Here is an 18,082-nt window from a genome sequence, read left to right as displayed (position 1 = left end):
TTTACAAGGTTGAAAAGAAATCTCAACGACTGTAGGTCGCTTGGGGACTGGATGTAGGCACGGGTTGTTGCCGAACCAGTATAAAACTCGTGTGTGTTTGTCTTCTTCTTCCTTACTATTTTAATTTTTGTTGTGCACTTTATTTTCTGCTTTTACTTTTGGTTAAGTTTATATTCCTGTTCTTTATTTTCTTAACAACATAGTAAAAGCCTAAGAAGGGTAGATTTTTTAATTAGTAAAGGTTCATTAATAATTATTTCAATCCCCCCTTCTTAATTATTCTGAGGCCACTTGATCCAACAATTGGGACTTCAATACCAATTGGTAGAGTTGAGTTTTTAGCCCATCTAGCCCAAATTGTAGTTTATAAGGTTCCTAACCTTGTTTTATGTGTAAACTTTTGTTTAGGTTGTTTGTTAGTGGCCCAGATTGATTTTTAGAGCCCTAGATGGAACATTGGTGCTATTCCCAGTGGTACTTATAGAGTTTACAAGATATAACTATGACACAAACTCATGTTCTTTAATATTTGGTCTTGAACCTTGATTTTACAACTTCTTTCATTTTATTTTTTTGCTTTACTTGTTCACTTTTTCTTCACCAAAACCCATCATCAGAACTTACTTGTTGGCTGTAGAAGTTGTTAAACCACAACATTGACTTATGACTTATCCTCTTTTGAAAACATTCTCTTCTCTAGTACCCAAGGTTGGTCCCCGCAAATGCATGACATTGTGTTAGTTGCAGTAGTCATCATGTTCAGTGTTTGGACTATATGGTACTGCAATTGTTATTGGCAAAAGCAGCATTTTAGCTATGCTACTTCAGCCAACATAAACTAGTCCTTCATCTCCGAATTTGTTATAAGAAATGGTCTCCATATTAAGGGGAACCCTACTAAGGCTAATAGCATTAAGCAAGTTACTTGGTACCCTGTCCCCTTTGTATGTATGGCTTAAATGTAATAGAGGGTTGAGGTATCTTTGTATAGGAATCACAAAGGGGATTTTGTTTTGTGTTTCTATGCTAGCTTGGCCATTCAGAAATTTATTTTTTAAGAGTTGATGTAAGTTATTTTAGCAATTGAGATTGTTGTCAATAGCCAATTGAGCAAAATTTGGGTTGAGTGTCATTCTATGTTGCTGGTTCAAGCTTTTTATGGTTTCTTATTCCAGGTTCAACACTAGCGTCTTTAAGGTATTCATCCTCTGCAGTGCCAAATTTCTTATTCTTCTGATTGGAATCTTCGCTGGCATTTGTGGCAGACTTAGAAGCAGATAATCCATTTAAAGCATCACTCCTGCTATGCTCAACTTCAATGAGCTTTTTGTTTGGCTAATTTTTTGGCTTAACAGGCAGCCGTGTCTCTGTACCAATACCATTAATTTGATGGTCTAAAGTGGTGTCAAACTCTTCATGGTTTCCTAGGCCAGGTTCAACACCAAAGTCTTTGAAGTAGTCATCCTTTGTTGGGCTAAATTCCTTATCCTTCTGATTAGAATCTTCACTAGGACTTGTGGCAGCCTTGTATCTGTACTAATGCCACTGACTTCATGGTCTACAGTGGTCTCATCCTTTTGAAGCGCATCATTTTTAGAAAATTCTATTTCCTGTTTCTTGATCTCCCTATCACCAGGAACTATGGCATCCAAAGCATATAAATTGCCTTTATGTGCGGGAACTTCCTCATAGTGAATATAGGACCATACCCGTTTGGAACCATACTTGTACTTAACCTGTCTTAATTAATTATTACTTGCAAGGACTAATACAGTTGCCAAGATCCCATAAAAAATAGCCTAAGAGGTTAAAAAATGAAAGGCACTCTTCACTTTAGAGGGGCAGGCCTTAAATAACAATGCATAAAATCCTATAACCAATTTAAAGGCAAAGAAATCTTGTGAGAATATACTCATTCTCTCCAAACCAGATGCACCAAAGAACATCATAAACAAGAGAACAAGTAAAACAAACTTTAGCATGAAATTATGAGTCTGTAATAGCCTGTATATAGCACATATGAAGCATGCTCTAAAGTAAATAGATTAATATACCCGTCTCCTAATTTTTTAAAGCCAATTTATAATTTGTAGCACATACACAGGTGCAATTGGAGCACTAATAAATCTTAACACTGTACATTTCATTTCAACATAAAGATAATAATAAAGATGCATAACATACCGCTTAGTGAGAATAACATAATTAATTAGGTTCAAGAATGTAACAAAGTCATAGTTGCATGCCATTGACCACGATATACCTCACCATATGACCCTGTATGTGAAACATGTTCCACCCAAATGCAAGTAAGTCCTTCATAGTTCACTTATTCTGAGCTTGTGGTTTAATGTTGGGAATGAGATTCAACAAAATTGGCAGTAACAAAATGAGTATTTGTCAGTATGTATAGTTCACTAGTTTTATTTGCATTTGGCACACGAATTTCCTTTTGAACCATATCTCTGTATGACTTACTTCCTATAAGGCCAAACCTACGCAAGCAATCAGAATTTGGTAATAAGACTAGAACACTTCAAGGGGTCCTTGATATGTTCCTTGTAAGTCTCTTGGCCATGCAAGGCTCAGGCTTTGGGTTTGGAAGCTTATATTCTTTATCGTGAAGATCCTTTGCCTTTTGGGTTACTTACTGCAACATATTCTCCTCTTGCTTTTGGAATCTTTGCAAAACCCTCTTACTTTCCTGAAGCATGGACTGAATACCTTCTAACTCTAAATGGGAAGGTTGTACATGCAATGTTGTAGGTAGAAATAAAGGGAACTGCACTGGCCACCCTGGAGTAACTGCATAATCGGGCTTTATAGTTTCATTGGATTGGGGCTTTTCAGTCTCTCTTGCCACCTTCTGTCTAGTCTTTGTAGTTTTTTTTCTTTGGCACCATATCATCAACAAGCTGGTTAACAAGGTCATTGCTAATCTGAATCATAAACTCACCCATAATTGATGACTCCTACAAAAGGTACCAGAAAGATATTGATGCATAAGAAGTAGAAAAGATGATTAAAATTATCCGTTAATTTTTGTGGCTTTTGTTTATAGGTATCATTATAGTTTAGATTAGTGTTATGTATTTAAGTTTCTTAATTTTAAGGCCCATGGATTCTTAGGCTATGTTTGAATAACTGAAGGTGGGTGAAATGAAAGGTTGGAATAAAATAGTGGTATGAAATGAAATAGAATAATTGTTCAAACAGAACCTAACCCCTTTAATACACTCAAAACTCATTTGAGTTGTACCACCTGATTTACCAGTATAACTTTCAGGAGAAACACATTGTAACCTTTACAAAATGTTATATCAATTTTGCAATTCAGTAGCAATTAGTACATGGCTTGATGAGAATTTTGTTATATATTATTATATTTAGATATACCCAACAAGCAAAAAGCAAGCATAATCATGACCCTTATGGTTTGACAAGAATCAACAGTACTGTCCCTAGGGCTGCAACCTCCTTACCACCCAAATCACTCAATTCATGCCCCCGACAATGAAACAACAACACTTATGTTAGGGGTTGCAACTTAAGAAACATGCATTAAGCAATTATTTAACTATTTTCTCTTTATAACCAAATACATACTATTTAAATTTAAAAAAAAAAGACAAAATGTAGTTGGTAAATAACTAACTACTTGGCAATTTGTGAGATAAATCATTAAATTTTGTTGAGTTTACATTTTGCCAGGTTATCATTTGTTACTGCTAATTCGTGTTGCTGTGGAAGGTCTTTGATTATAGCAATTGCAAGTACATACGTACGGACTTGTATGTGTGTGTGTGTGTATATATTATCAATCGCTGGTTTTGATTAGTTAGCTAGTTTCTCTTTTGAGATATAAGACAACACAACAGATCAGGAATAACCCTAACCAAACAAGAAAGCAATGGCTGTCGAGTTAGGGCAACAGACGATGGAGCTATCCACCCTCGTCACGCATGATGCTAACGATAGGTCTGTTGATATGTTAGCGGCACTAACAAGTCAGAGGACTTATCGTTAGCGGCATGTGTGACGAGGGTGGATAGCTCCACTATTTGTTGCCCTAACTCCGTAGGCATTGCTTTCTTTCTTGGTTAGGGTTCTTCCCGATCTGTTGTGTTGTCTTATATCTCACTATATTTAATTTGTATGTCATTAATGTGCTTTGCATTAGATTCAACTTTTGTTCATAATGAGTGAACCTTAGATTCCCGTTTGAGATTGAATACAATGATTCTTGTGGAAATTTTGCATTAATCATTGTATTGAATCTTGAATTGTCCGTTTGGACATTTTGGGGAGACTCACATTTTTATGGTACATTCATGTGTTAAGGTTAACATTATTTTTTTTTTAATTTGATGAAATTACAATACAATTCATTTATAGTTGTTCTCTGAGTGCATTCTTGATTATCGGCGAATTAATGTCATCGATTTCAAGTCGTGTACTTGGAGACCAATGCGAAATGCTGCTGAAATTTCATCAAATTTAACAAAATAAGATTAACCTTGACGCATGAATGTACCATAAAAATGTGTCTTCCTGAATGGGATAGGGCCACACCTTAAATGAAAATTGAATGAGTTTCGGAGTATGAAGGAGTTATTTTTTAGATGGATTGAAGTTGGATGAATGAAAGTCGCTTGAGCCCTGCGTATGAGGAAAGCGTGGAACAGTTCCTACAATTTGCTTTAGAAAGAAGTCGACCTAATGAAAACGGGAAGTTTTTTTGTCCGTGCATAAATTGTTTGAATGGGAGACGGAAAAAAGTCGATGACATACAAGACCATCTGTTGTGTGATGGAATTAAGAGGAATTATACGACGTGGATATGGCATAGTGAAATGACAAACATGCAGAGTGGGCCCCAATCTGAACCATTTGATGTAGAAATGGGAGATCGCTTGGAAGATATGATTCGTGACCTTAGACAAGAGTATTTTCAGCAAGCACATGCCCCTATGTATGATACATTACAAAGTGATTCAAAGAAACCTTTGTATCCGAGGTGCAACAATTCATTGACGCTGTTGTCGACGGTGTTAATTCATGTTAATGTGAAGGCCAAATTTGGGTGGAGTGACAAAAGCTTTAGTTCACTACTTCAAGTAGTGCACAATATGCCTCTAGAGAAAAACACGTTGCCTAAAAGTTATTATCATGCCAAGAAGATACTGTGTCCAATGGGTATGGAGTACCAGAAGATTCATGCTTGCCCCTAATGATTGCATATTGTACATACCTGAATTTGAAGAAATGTCCAAATGCCCTAGGTGTAGGGTATCACGGTACAAAGTCAAGGATGATGAGGAGTGTAGTAATGATGAAAACTCAAAGAAGGGCACCCCAACGAAGGTGTTGTGGTATCTGCCGATCGTTCCAAGGTTTAAGCATCTTTTTGCTAATGGAGACAATGGTAAAGACCTTACATGGCATGCAAATGGCAGAAACTACAATGGAATGGTTTGTCATCCGGCTGATTGCTCCCAGTGGAAGAAGATAGATCGTTTGTTTCTGGATTTTGGCAAAGAGCCAAGAAATCTTAGGCTTGCACTAGCCAGTGATGGAATGAATCCATATGGCAATTTAAGCACTCAACACAGTTCATGGCTTGTTCTACTAGTAATTTACAATTTTCCTCATTGGTTGTGCATGAAGCGAAAATACATGATGTTGTCGATAATGACATTGATGTTTATCTTAGTCCGTTCATTGAAGACCTGAGAAAGCTGTGGGACGAGGGGGGTTTAGTGTTTGATGGGTTTCAGAATGAGACTTTTCTAATGCATACAATGCTTTTTTGTACCATTAATGACTTTCCAGCATATGGGCATTTAAGCGATTACAATGTTAAGGGTCATCATGCATGCCCCATCTGTAAAGAAGACACAAGCTACATACAACTGAAACATGGTAGAAAAATAGTCTACACTAGGCATCGGTATTTTCTAAAACCTCATCACCCTTACAGGCGATTGAAGAAAACATTTAATGGAAGTCAAGAGCACAAAATTGCGCCGATATCGTTGACTGGTGAGCAGGTCTTACAGCGGGTTGAAATCCTGAATACTATATTTGGAAAGACCCAAAAAAAGGAAAAAAAGTTAGACTTGCATATGGAAGAAGAGGTTGATTTTCTTTGATCTTCCGAACTGGTCTGACCTTGACATTAGGCATTGTATTGATGTTATGCATGTGGAGAAAAATATATGTGATAGTGTCATTGGGACGCTCCTTAACATTCAAGGCAAGATGAAAGATGGTTTGAATACCCGTCAAGATCTAACTGAGTTGGGCATATGATCGCAGTTGCATCCAAGGTCTGATGGGAAAAAAATTTACTTGCCTCCAGCTTGTCATACTTTGTCGAAATAGGAGAAGATTAGTTTTTTTCAATGTCTACGGAGGGGTCAAAGTCCCACAAGGATACTCTTCAAATATTAAGAGCCTTGTGCAGTTGAAGGAGCTAAAGTTGGTAGGGTTAAAGTCTCATGATTGTCACGTGTTGATGCAACAATTGTTAGTCATGGCCATACGAGATATTTTGCCTAACAAAGTCAGGTTAGCCATAACTCGCCTATGCTTTTTCTTCAATGCCATATGTAGCAAAGTCCTTGATCCTGTCAAGTTTGATGACCTGGAAAACAAGGCTGCAATTATACTGTGCTAGTTGGAGATGTATTTTCCTCCTGCTTTCTTTGACCTCATGGTTCACTTAATTGTTTATCTGGTCAGAGAAATAAAATGTTGTGGTCCTGCTTATTTACGGTGGATGTACCCGGTTGAGCGATACATGAAGATCTTAAAAGGGTATACCAAGAATCTACATCGTCCGGAAGCATTTATTGTTGAAAGGTACATTGCAGAAGAAGCCATTGAATTTTGTTTAGAGTACATTGAAAAGGCTAAACCTGTTGGGCTTCTTGAGTCTCACCATGATGACAGAGTGGGCGATAAGGGTTCAAGAGGACTGCATGTTATCACTCCAAGTCTAGAAGATTTGTTACAAGTTCACTTGTATGTCTTGAATAACAATAATGAAGTTTTGCCATACATACTTCAGTATGAAGGTTTAGTCAAACAAAGTAATCCAAAGATGTTGAAGAACTGGGTCTTGAAAAAACATAACAAGACTTTCTTTGATTGGTTTAAAGATACAATCTTTGCTAATGAAAATACTTCTGAAACATTAAGAAAGCTAGCAGATGGGCCTAAAAGAAATGTTATAACTTGGCAAGGATACGACATAAACAAGTATTCCTTATATACAAAAGCACAAGACGAGAAAAGTACAATGCAAAATAGTGGGGTCACCCTAAGGGCGGAATCTCAACACTTCGCAAGTGTACATGATGACAATCTCTGTGTAGCTTCCATCCCTTGCTTTGGGTTCATTGATGAAATTTGGGAGCTTAACTATGTCAAATTTACAGTTTTTGTTTTCAAATGTAAATGGGTTGACAGCAACACCGGTGTGCAGACCGATGATGTAGGATTTACGTGGGTAGACCTAAAGAAACTAGCTTACCAGAATGACCCTTTCATCATGGCAGAACAAGCTAGATAGGTATTTTATGTTCAAGACCCTTGTGATGAAAGGTGGTTCGTGGTTCTACACGAGAAAACAATTGGTGTTAATGTAGAAGATGATGATTCATACATTCATAGTTATGTTAGTCCTTTGTCCATACTGTCGCAACGTGCCCTTTTGCGGGCGAGCGAAGACGAGGCTCACGGGTGCGCTTTCCAAAGGAGGAAAGATGCGCGGAGTCGCCACCAACGTTTATTCGTGGAAAACGTCAGAAAAACCGAAGGAAACCGGTCGAAATGAAAATTCTAAGTTCGGGAGTTGTATTTACGTTTGAGGAAGGTATTAGCACCTCTCGCGTTTGTCTCAAAGGACAACAACCTATTTTTTAGAATTGTGAAATTGTGTTATCTTAACTTTTAGTTCTTTTTTATTTTTGAGGTCAACAAAAGCGGGGCTCTTGTTCCTATGTACCCTCCATCAAAGAGGAAATCAGACCTACGTAGTTCTTCCTTTAAAGGTGAATCAAGCGATTCCTTTTACTTGAAAGGTGATCATTTTAAGGCGTTGGACCTTAAGAATGATCCATTTACTTGGTAAGGAAAACTGAGATAAAACTTTCAAATCCTTTTTTTAGTGATTTTTTGCTGGACGAGCTTGACTTGGCGAATTGATTTTAGCCTTAGTTTCACTTTAGTTATTAGTCAATTCAATTAAGAATGAGAAATCCCAAAGAGAAAACGTCCGATTGATTTTTCGCTTCATTTTACTAAAAGATATATTTTTTATTATTATATCATTATTTTACCTCTTTTTTGATTTCCAACGTGGTTACGGCACGATCGAACGGTCGGAATTCATTTTAACAGAAATTAACGGATAACATAATTCAAATGATCGGTGGAAATTTATTTTATTTTTTAGATTAAGCGAGAAACGACTCAAATAAATAATTGAAGCATGTCAAAAGGGGGTATAGAAAGCGAATGAAAACGAAAATAAAAGTACATGAAACAAATGGGGACCACCACGGGTACATAAAATGAATTGAAAAGCTCGGTTTGAGGTACTTACCAGTTGAAGACTGAAGAAAATGAAGAACGAACGAACGAAAGTCGAAGAACGGTTGAAATCCTTCGCATAAATACTCACGGAAACGTTACGGAAGCGCCTTGGCTTGGATTTTCTTCACGGAAACAATTTTCCTTAGCAATTTCGAGAGAATAAGAAGTGCCAAGAAGGCTGAACCCTTTTCTTCTCCACTCCTTCCCCTATTTATAGCAAAATAGGGGAGGAGCTTGCCACCCAGCTCGCCCAGGCGAGCAAGGTTGCTTCCTCCAGAAGCAACCGCCTTCTGGAGGAATTTTCTGGAAGGCCCTAGTGGGTCTGATTGCTATTTGTACCCCCCCTTTTTACTAAGTGCACCCCCTTTACCTTCTTTGGTAATTCTTTTTCCGTAACGTTACGGAACTTTACGAATTTTGTAACGATACTTATTTTCCTTCCGTAAGGTTACGAATCATTACGGATTATATATTTACTCTTGTTTATCTTTTGAAGAAGTTACAGAAACTTACGGATTGCGCAAAAACATCTCCTTTCGATTTCCGTCACATTACGGAATTTCACGGATTGCGTAAGCCTGCTTCCTTTTGATTCCCGGCACGTCTCGGCACTTCACATATTGTGCAACAAAGGGTGCCTAGTATTTCAAAACGGCCAATCAAAAGTTGCATATCATCAGATAATAATCTCCGGACGAAACTAGGGTATGACAGTTGCCCCTCTTTACTTACCTCTTACCGGAGATATGAGGAAAGCAAAGATAAGACACTGATTTTGTTCGTCCTGCCCTTTCCGTGATTAGTCTCATGACGACTTTCGTCTCTACTCCTTCTTTTTTCTGCACAACACAAAAACAAAATACAAACAACAACAAGAACAACAAATATACATATACACACACACATGTTTGGCGAAGGAACCGATCCGGAAAATAACAAAACATACTTCCCAGTCACCGGAGGCTCCGCGCTTGATAATGGAGGACACATGAACAGCGCTAGGCAATGACATTCATGGGGCTCCGAAAAAAATGGAGAATGGAGAATTGGCAAACAGCGCTACGCATAACTTCGCAGGGCTCCAGACTCGTTGGTGGAAGACACATGAACAGCGCAAGGCAATGACATTCATGGGGCTCCGAAAAGGGTGGAGGACACATGAACAGCGCTAGGCAATGACATTCATGGGGCTCTGAAAAAAGGGTGGAGGACACATGAACAACTGACACATGAACAGCGCTAGGCAATGACATTCATGGGTCTCCGAAAAGGGTGGAGGACACATGAACAGCGCTAGGCAATGACATTCATGGGGCTTCGAAAAAAGGGTGGAGGACACATGAACAGCACTAGGCAATGACATTCATGGGGCTCCGAAAAAAGTGTTAGTGCCTAGCTTTACTAAGCTTTAAAAGATTGGCTAAGATTTTGTTAAAACATAAGCACTTAGACAATGAAGGAAAGCTGGAGTTGCTGCACATGATGTCCAACGTTATGTCAAAGAATAAGATCGGGCTGCACAATGCACAAGGCAAGATAAAGTGTCAAATGAAGAATTGAAGCTGCAGGATTCACGATGTCGGATACAATGTCCAGGACATCCTGCCTGAAAATACTGGAATTGCTAAAAGCATTGAAGCTGCAGGATCCACGATGTCGGATACAATGTCCAGGACATCCTGCCCGAAAATACTGGAGTTGCTGAAAGCATTGAAGTTGCAGGATCCACAATGTCGGATACGATGTCCAGGACATCTTGCCCGAAAATACTGGACATATAAATCTGTTATATCTTTAACAGATTATTGTGCAGTTAGCAAGAGATTAGATGATCTATCTTTAGGAACGAATTAAAAGATAATTAAAGTTCGAATTACAAATTAGAAGAGTTCGTTCAGGGATTAAAGATTAAAGATAAAAACTAAAAGATCAAACGTTATCTTTTAGTTCTTTAAGTGCAGATTTTCAGGAAGAATGATAGATCTCATCCAGCACAAGCTGTTGCAGCCCAGACACACACACTGCTATAAAAACATGGAGGCTGCACGAGTTCTGTACCAAGTCCGGGATTGAAGAGTTATTTTGTGAGTTTTGGGACTTGAGTGTTTTGTGAGCCACCTTGATGGTACCCTAACATCAAGTGTTGGACCTGAGTGTGTAGAGTTGATCTCTTGTGTGTAGAGTTGATCTCTTTTGTTCAGAGAGCAATCTCTGGTGTGTTTTTGATTTGATTGTAAACACGGGAGTGTGATTGAGAGGGAGTGAGAGGGGTTCTCATATCTAAGAGTGGCTCTTAGGTAGAGGTCGCACGGGTAGTGGTTAGGTGAGAAGGTTGTAAACAGTGGCTGTTAGACCTTGAACTAACACTATTTTAGTGGATTTCCTCCCTGGCTTGGTAGCCCCCAGATGTAGGTGAGGTTGCACCGAACTGGGTTAACAATTCTGTTGTGTTATTTACTTGTTTAATCTGTTCATACTCCCAAATATAATCTGCATGTTCTGAAGCATGATGTCGTGACATCCGGTACGACATCTGTCATCGGTATCAGAATTTCAATTGGTATCAGAGCAGGCACTCGAAATCACTGAGTGAGATCTAGGGAGATAAATTCTGATGAACATGGAGAAAGAAGGAGGACCAGTGAACAGACCACCAATCCTGGATGGAACCAACTATGAATACTGGAAAGCAAGGATGGTGGCCTTCCTCAAATCACTGGATAGCAGAACCTGGAAAGCTGTCATCAAAGGCTGGGAACATCCCAAGATGCTGGACACAGAAGGAAAGCCCACTGATGGATTGAAGCCAGAAGAAGACTGGACTAAAGAAGAAGACGAATTGGCACTTGGAAACTCCAAAGCTTTGAATGCTCTATTCAATGGAGTTGACAAGAATATCTTCAGACTGATCAACACATGCACAGTGGCCAAAGATGCATGGGAGATTCTGAAAACCACTCATGAAGGAACCTCCAAAGTGAAGATGTCCAGATTGCAACTATTGGCTACAAAATTCGAAAATCTGAAGATGAAGGAGGAAGAGTGTATCCATGACTTCCACATGAACATTCTTGAAATTGCCAATGCTTGCACCGCCTTGGGAGAAAGGATGACAGATGAAAAGCTGGTGAGAAAGATCCTCAGGTCTTTGCCTAAGAGATTTGACATGAAAGTCACTGCAATAGAGGAGGCCCAAGACATTTGCAACATGAGAGTAGATGAACTCATTGGTTCCCTTCAAACCTTTGAGTTAGGACTCTCGGATAGGACTGAAAAGAAGAGCAAGAACCTGGCGTTCGTGTCCAATGATGAAGGAGAAGAAGATGAGTATGACCTGGATACTGATGAAGGTCTGAGTAACGCAGTTGTGCTCCTTGGAAAGCAGTTCAACAAAGTGCTGAACAGAATGGACAGGAGGCAGAAACCACATGTCCGGAACATCCCTTTCGACATCAGGAAAGGCAGCAAATACCAGAAAAAGTCAGACGAAAAGCCCAGTCACAGCAAAGGAATTCAATGCCATGGGTGTGAAGGCTATGGACACATCATAGCTGAATGTCCCACTCATCTCAAGAAGCAGAGGAAAGGACTTTCTGTATGTCGGTCTGATGATACAGAGAGTGAACAAGAAAGTGATTCTGACAGAGATGTGAATGCACTCACTGGGAGATTTGAAACTGCTGAAGATTCATGTGATACAGATAGTGAAATCACTTTTGATGAGCTTGCTATATCCTATAGAGAACTATGCATCAAAAGTGAGAAGATCCTTCAGCAAGAAGCACAACTGAAGAAGGTCATTGCGAATCTGGAGGCTGAAAAGGAGGCACATGAAGAGGAGATCTCTGAGCTTAAAGGAGAAGTTGGTTTTCTGAACTCTAAACTGGAAAACATGACAAAATCAATAAAGATGCTGAATAAAGGCTCAGATACGCTTGATGAGGTGCTACAGCTTGGAAAGAATGTTGGAAACCAGAGAGGACTTGGATTTAATCCTAAGTCTGCTGGCAGAACTACCATGACAGAATTTGTTCCTGCCAAAAACAGCACTGGAGCCACGATGTCACAACATCGGTCTCGACATCATGGAACGCAGCAGAAAAAGAGTAAAAGAAGTAAAAGAAAGAAGTGGAGGTGTCACTACTGTGGCAAGTATGGTCACATAAAGCCCTTTTGCTATCATCTACATGGCCATCCACATCATGGAACTCAAAGTAGCAGCAGCAGACAGAAGATGATGTGGGTTCCAAAACACAAGACTGTTAGTCTTGTTGTTCATACTTCACTTAGAGCATCAGCTAAGGAAGATTGGTACCTAGATAGCGGCTGTTCCAGACACATGACAGGAGTCAAAGAATTCCTGGTGAACATTGAACCTTGCTCCACTAGCTATGTGACATTTGGAGATGGCTCTAAAGGAAAGATCACTGGAATGGGAAAGCTAGTCCATGATGGACTTCCTAGTCTGGACAAAGTACTGCTGGTGAAGGGACTGACTGCAAACTTGATCAGCATCAGTCAGCTGTGTGATAAAGGATTCAATGTAAACTTCACAAAGTCAGAATGCTTGGTGACAAATGAGAAGAGTGAAGTTCTAATGAAGGGCAGCAGATCAAAGGACAACTGTTACCTATGGACACCTCAAGAAACCAGTTACTCCTCCACATGTCTATTCTCCAAAGAAGATGAAGTCAAAATATGGCATCAAAGATTTGGACATCTGCATTTAAGAGGTATGAAGAAAATCATTGACAAAGGTGCTGTTAGAGGCATTCCCAATCTGAAAATAGAAGAAGGCAGAATCTGTGGTGAATGTCAGATTGGAAAGCAAGTCAAGATGTCCCACCAGAAGCTTCAACATCAGACCACTTCCAGGGTGCTGGAACTACTTCACATGGACTTGATGGGGCCTATGCAAGTTGAAAGCCTTGGAGGAAAGAGGTATGCCTATGTTGTTGTGGATGATTTCTCCAGATTTACCTGGGTCAACTTTATCAGAGAAAAATCAGACACCTTTGAAGTATTCAAGGAGTTGAGTCTAAGACTTCAAAGAGAAAAAGACTGTGTGATCAAGAGAATCAGGAGTGACCATGGCAGAGAGTTTGAAAACAGCAAGTTTACTGAATACTGCACATCTGAAGGCATCACTCATGAGTTCTCTGCAGCCATTACACCACAGCAAAATGGCATAGTTGAAAGGAAAAACAGGACTTTGCAAGAGGCTGCTAGGGTCATGCTTCATGCCAAAGAACTTCCCTATAATCTCTGGGCTGAAGCCATGAACACAGCATGCTATATCCACAACAGAGTCACACTTAGAAGAGGGACTTCAACCACACTGTATGAAATCTGGAAAGGGAGGAAGCCAACTGTCAAGCACTTTCACATCTTTGGAAGCCCATGTTACATTTTGGCAGATAGAGAGCAAAGGAGAAAGATGGATCCCAAGAGTGATGCAGGAATATTCCTGGGATACTCTACAAACAGCAGAGCATATAGAGTATTCAATTCCAGAACCAGAACTGTGATGGAATCCATCAATGTGGTTGTTGATGATCTAACTCCAGCAAGAAAGAAGGATGTCGAAGAAGATGTCAGAACATCGGGAGACAATGTAGCAGATACAGCTAAAAGTGCAGAAAATGCAGAAAACTCTGATTCTGCTACAGATGAACCAAACATCAACCAACCTGACAAGAAACCCTCCATTAGAATCCAGAAGATGCACCCCAAGGAGCTGATTATAGGAGATCCAAACAGAGGGGTCACTACAAGATCAAGGGAGATTGAGATTGTCTCCAATTCATGCTTTGTCTCCAAAATTGAGCCCAAGAATGTGAAAGAGGCACTGGCTGATGAGTTCTGGATCAATGCTATGCAAGAAGAATTGGAGCAATTCAAAAGGAATGAAGTCTGGGAGCTAGTTCCGAGACCCGAGGGAACTAATGTGATTGGCACCAAGTGGATCTTCAAGAACAAAACCGATGAAGAAGGTGTTATAACCAGAAACAAGGCCAGACTTGTTGCTCAAGGCTACACTCAGATTGAAGGTGTAGACTTTGATGAAACATTCGCCCCAGTTGCTAGACTTGAGTCCATCAGATTGTTACTTGGTGTAGCTTGCATCCTCAAATTCAAGCTGTACCAAATGGATGTGAAGAGCGCATTTCTGAATGGATACCTGAATGAAGAAGCCTATGTGGAGCAGCCAAAGGGATTTGTAGATCCAGCTCATCCAGATCATGTATACAGGCTCAAGAAGGCTCTCTATGGATTGAAGCAAGCTCCAAGAGCTTGGTATGAAAGACTAACAGAGTTCCTTACTCAGCAAGGGTATAGGAAGGGAGGAATTGACAAGACTCTCTTTGTCAAACAAGATGCTGAAAACTTGATGATAGCACAGATATATGTTGACGACATTGTGTTTGGAGGGATGTCGAATGAGATGCTTCGACATTTTGTCCAACAGATGCAATCTGAATTTGAGATGAGTCTTGTTGGAGAGCTGACTTATTTTCTGGGACTCCAAGTGAAGCAGATGGAAGACTCCATATTCCTCTCACAAAGCAAGTATGCAAAGAACATTGTCAAGAAGTTTGGGATGGAGAATGCCAGCCATAAAAGAACACCTGCACCTACTCACTTGAAGCTGTCAAAAGATGAAGCTGGGACCAGTGTTGATCAAAGTCTGTACAGAAGCATGATTGGAAGCTTACTATATTTAACAGCTAGCAGACCCGACATCACCTATGCAGTAGGTGTTTGTGCAAGATATCAAGCCAATCCCAAGATAAGTCACTTGAATCAAGTAAAGAGAATTCTGAAATATGTAAATGGCACCAGTGACTATGGGATTATGTACTGTCATTGTTCAGATTCAATGCTGGTTGGGTCTTGTGATGCTGATTGGGCTGGAAGTGCAGATGACAGAAAAAGCACTTCTGGTGGATGCTTCTATCTGGGCAACAATCTTATTTCATGGTTCAGCAAGAAGCAGAACTGTGTGTCCCTATCTACTGCAGAAGCCGAGTATATTGCAGCAGGAAGCAGCTGTTCACAACTAGTTTGGATGAAGCAGATGCTCAAGGAGTACAATGTCGAACAAGATGTCATGACATTATACTGTGACAACCTGAGTGCTATTAATATTTCTAAAAATCCTGTGCAACACAGCAGAACCAAGCACATTGACATTAGACATCACTATATCAGAGAGCTTGTTGATAATAAAGTTATCACACTGGAGCATGTTGACACTGAGGAACAAATAGCAGATATTTTCACAAAGGCATTGGATGCAAATCAGTTTGAAAAACTGAGGGGCAAGCTGGGCATTTGTCTGCTAGAGGAATTATAGCTGCTACTGCTATCTGAACGTGCTCAAACGTCTCACTTAACATTAATAGCACGTTCACTACTAAGCCAAAACAAATTCGACCGTTGCTTCACACGTCCCTCTACATTCCTCATTCAAACTTATATTTTCGTGGTAATCTCGTTTTCAGCATTCCCCAACAGCTCTCAGAAATTTGCGAAACCATTCCAAACGCTCTGCTTTTCCATGGCTACCTCACCAAAAGAAACTTCAGCTCCTGGTTCACCGTTTGTACCATCATCCCCATCATCCACCAAAGCGCCATCAATCCAGGAACAACCTGAATTCCATATCCAACCCATACAGATGATTCCTGGTCAAGCCCCTGTTCCTGAAAAACTGGTTCCCAAACGACAACAGGGTGTGAAGATTTCTGAAAACCCTAGCCTTGCAACAAGTCCTAGGGAAGTAGACACAGAGATGGATAAGAAGATCCGCAGTATTGTGAGTAACATTCTGAAAAATGCCTCGGTTCCTGATGCTGATGAAGATGTTCCAACATCTTCCACCCCAAATGCTTCTGTGCCTGATGTTGAGAAAGATGTTCCAACATCTTCCGCTCCTAATGCTGAAGCCCTCCCTTCACCCAGTGAAGAGGAATCAACAGAAGAAGATGATCAAGCCGCAGAGGAGACTCCTGCACCACGGGCACCAGAACCTGCTCCAGGTGACCTCATTGACCTAGAAGAGGTAGAATCTGATGAGGAACCCATTGCCAACAAGTTGGCACCTGGCATTGCAGAACGATTACAAAGCCGAAAAGGAAAAACCCCCATTAAGAGGTCTGGACGAATCAAGACTATGGCCCAGAAGAAAAGCACTCCAATCACTCCTACCTCATCCAGACGAAGCAAAGTCGCAATTCCTTCCAAGAAGAGGAAAGAAATTTCCTCATCTGATTCTGATGATGATGTCGAACTAGATGTCTCGACATCAAAGAGGGCCAAGAAATCTGGGAAAAAGGTGCCTGAAAATGTCCCTGATGCACCATTGGACAACATCTCATTCCACTCCATTGGCAATGCTGAAAGGTGGAAATTCGTGTATCAACGCAGACTTGCCTTGGAAAGAGAACTGGGAAGAGCTGCCTTGGATTGCAAGGAGACTGTCACCAAGTTGGGAGATTGCTATGAGAGTCTAGTCAGGGAATTCATTGTCAACATTCCCTCTGACATAACAAACAGAAAGAGTGATGAGTATCAAAGAGTGTTTGTCAGAGGAAAATGTGTTAGATTCTCCCCTGCTGTGATCAACAAATACCTGGGCAGACCAACAGATGGAGTGGTGGACATTACTGTTTCTGAGCATCAAATTGCCAAGGAAATCACTGCCAAACAGATCCAGCATTGGCCAAAGAAAGGGAAGCTGTCTGCAGGGAAGCTAAGTGTGAAATATGCAATCCTACACAGGATTGGAGCTGCAAACTGGGTACCCACCAATCATACTTCCACTGTTGCCACAGGTTTGGGTAAATTTCTGTATGCTGTTGGAACCAAGTCCAAATTTAATTTTGGAAATTATATTTTTGATCAAACTGTTAAGCATTCAGAATCCTTTGCTGTCAAATTACCCATTGCCTTCCCAACTGTATTGTGTGGCATTATGTTGAGTCAACACCCCAATATCTTAAACAACATTGACTCTGTAATGAAGAGAGAATCTCCTCTATCCCTGCATTACAAACTGTTTGAGGGGACACATGTCCCAGACATTGTCTCGACATCAGGGAAAGCTGCTGCTTCAGGTGCTGTGTCCAAGGATGCCTTGATTGCTGAACTCAAGGACACATGCAAGGTGCTGGAGGCAACCATCAAAGCCACCACAGAGAAGAAAATGGAGCTGGAACGCCTGATCAAAAGGCTCTCAGACAGTGGCATTGATGATGGTGAAGCAGCTGAGGAAGAAGAAGCAGCTGAGCAAGAAGAAGAGGCAACTGAGGAAGAGGAAGATGCAGCAGAAGATACTGAATCGGATGATGATGATTCTGAAGCCACCCCATGATCATCAGACCTTTATGTTTTTTTGCTTGTTACTAGCTAAAGGGGCATGTCCCTTTGAACAATTAATTACTATTGGTCTGTAATATTTGCACCTTAAGTTCATGCA

General features: G+C 40.3%; 1 pseudogene; it reads right to left on the bottom strand.

The window, feature by feature from the left end:
* Positions 1–1,134: 1,134 nt before the first annotated feature.
* On the bottom strand, positions 1,135–2,960 carry LOC114378809 (annotated as a pseudogene).
* Between the last annotated feature and the right edge of the window lie 15,122 nt (positions 2,961–18,082).

This window comes from Glycine soja, chromosome 1 (assembly GCF_004193775.1).
Source record: "Glycine soja cultivar W05 chromosome 1, ASM419377v2, whole genome shotgun sequence".
NCBI lineage: Eukaryota > Viridiplantae > Streptophyta > Magnoliopsida > Fabales > Fabaceae > Glycine > Glycine soja.
Note: the sequence above shows the minus strand (reverse complement) of the source record. Positions and strands in the feature narration are given on the sequence as shown.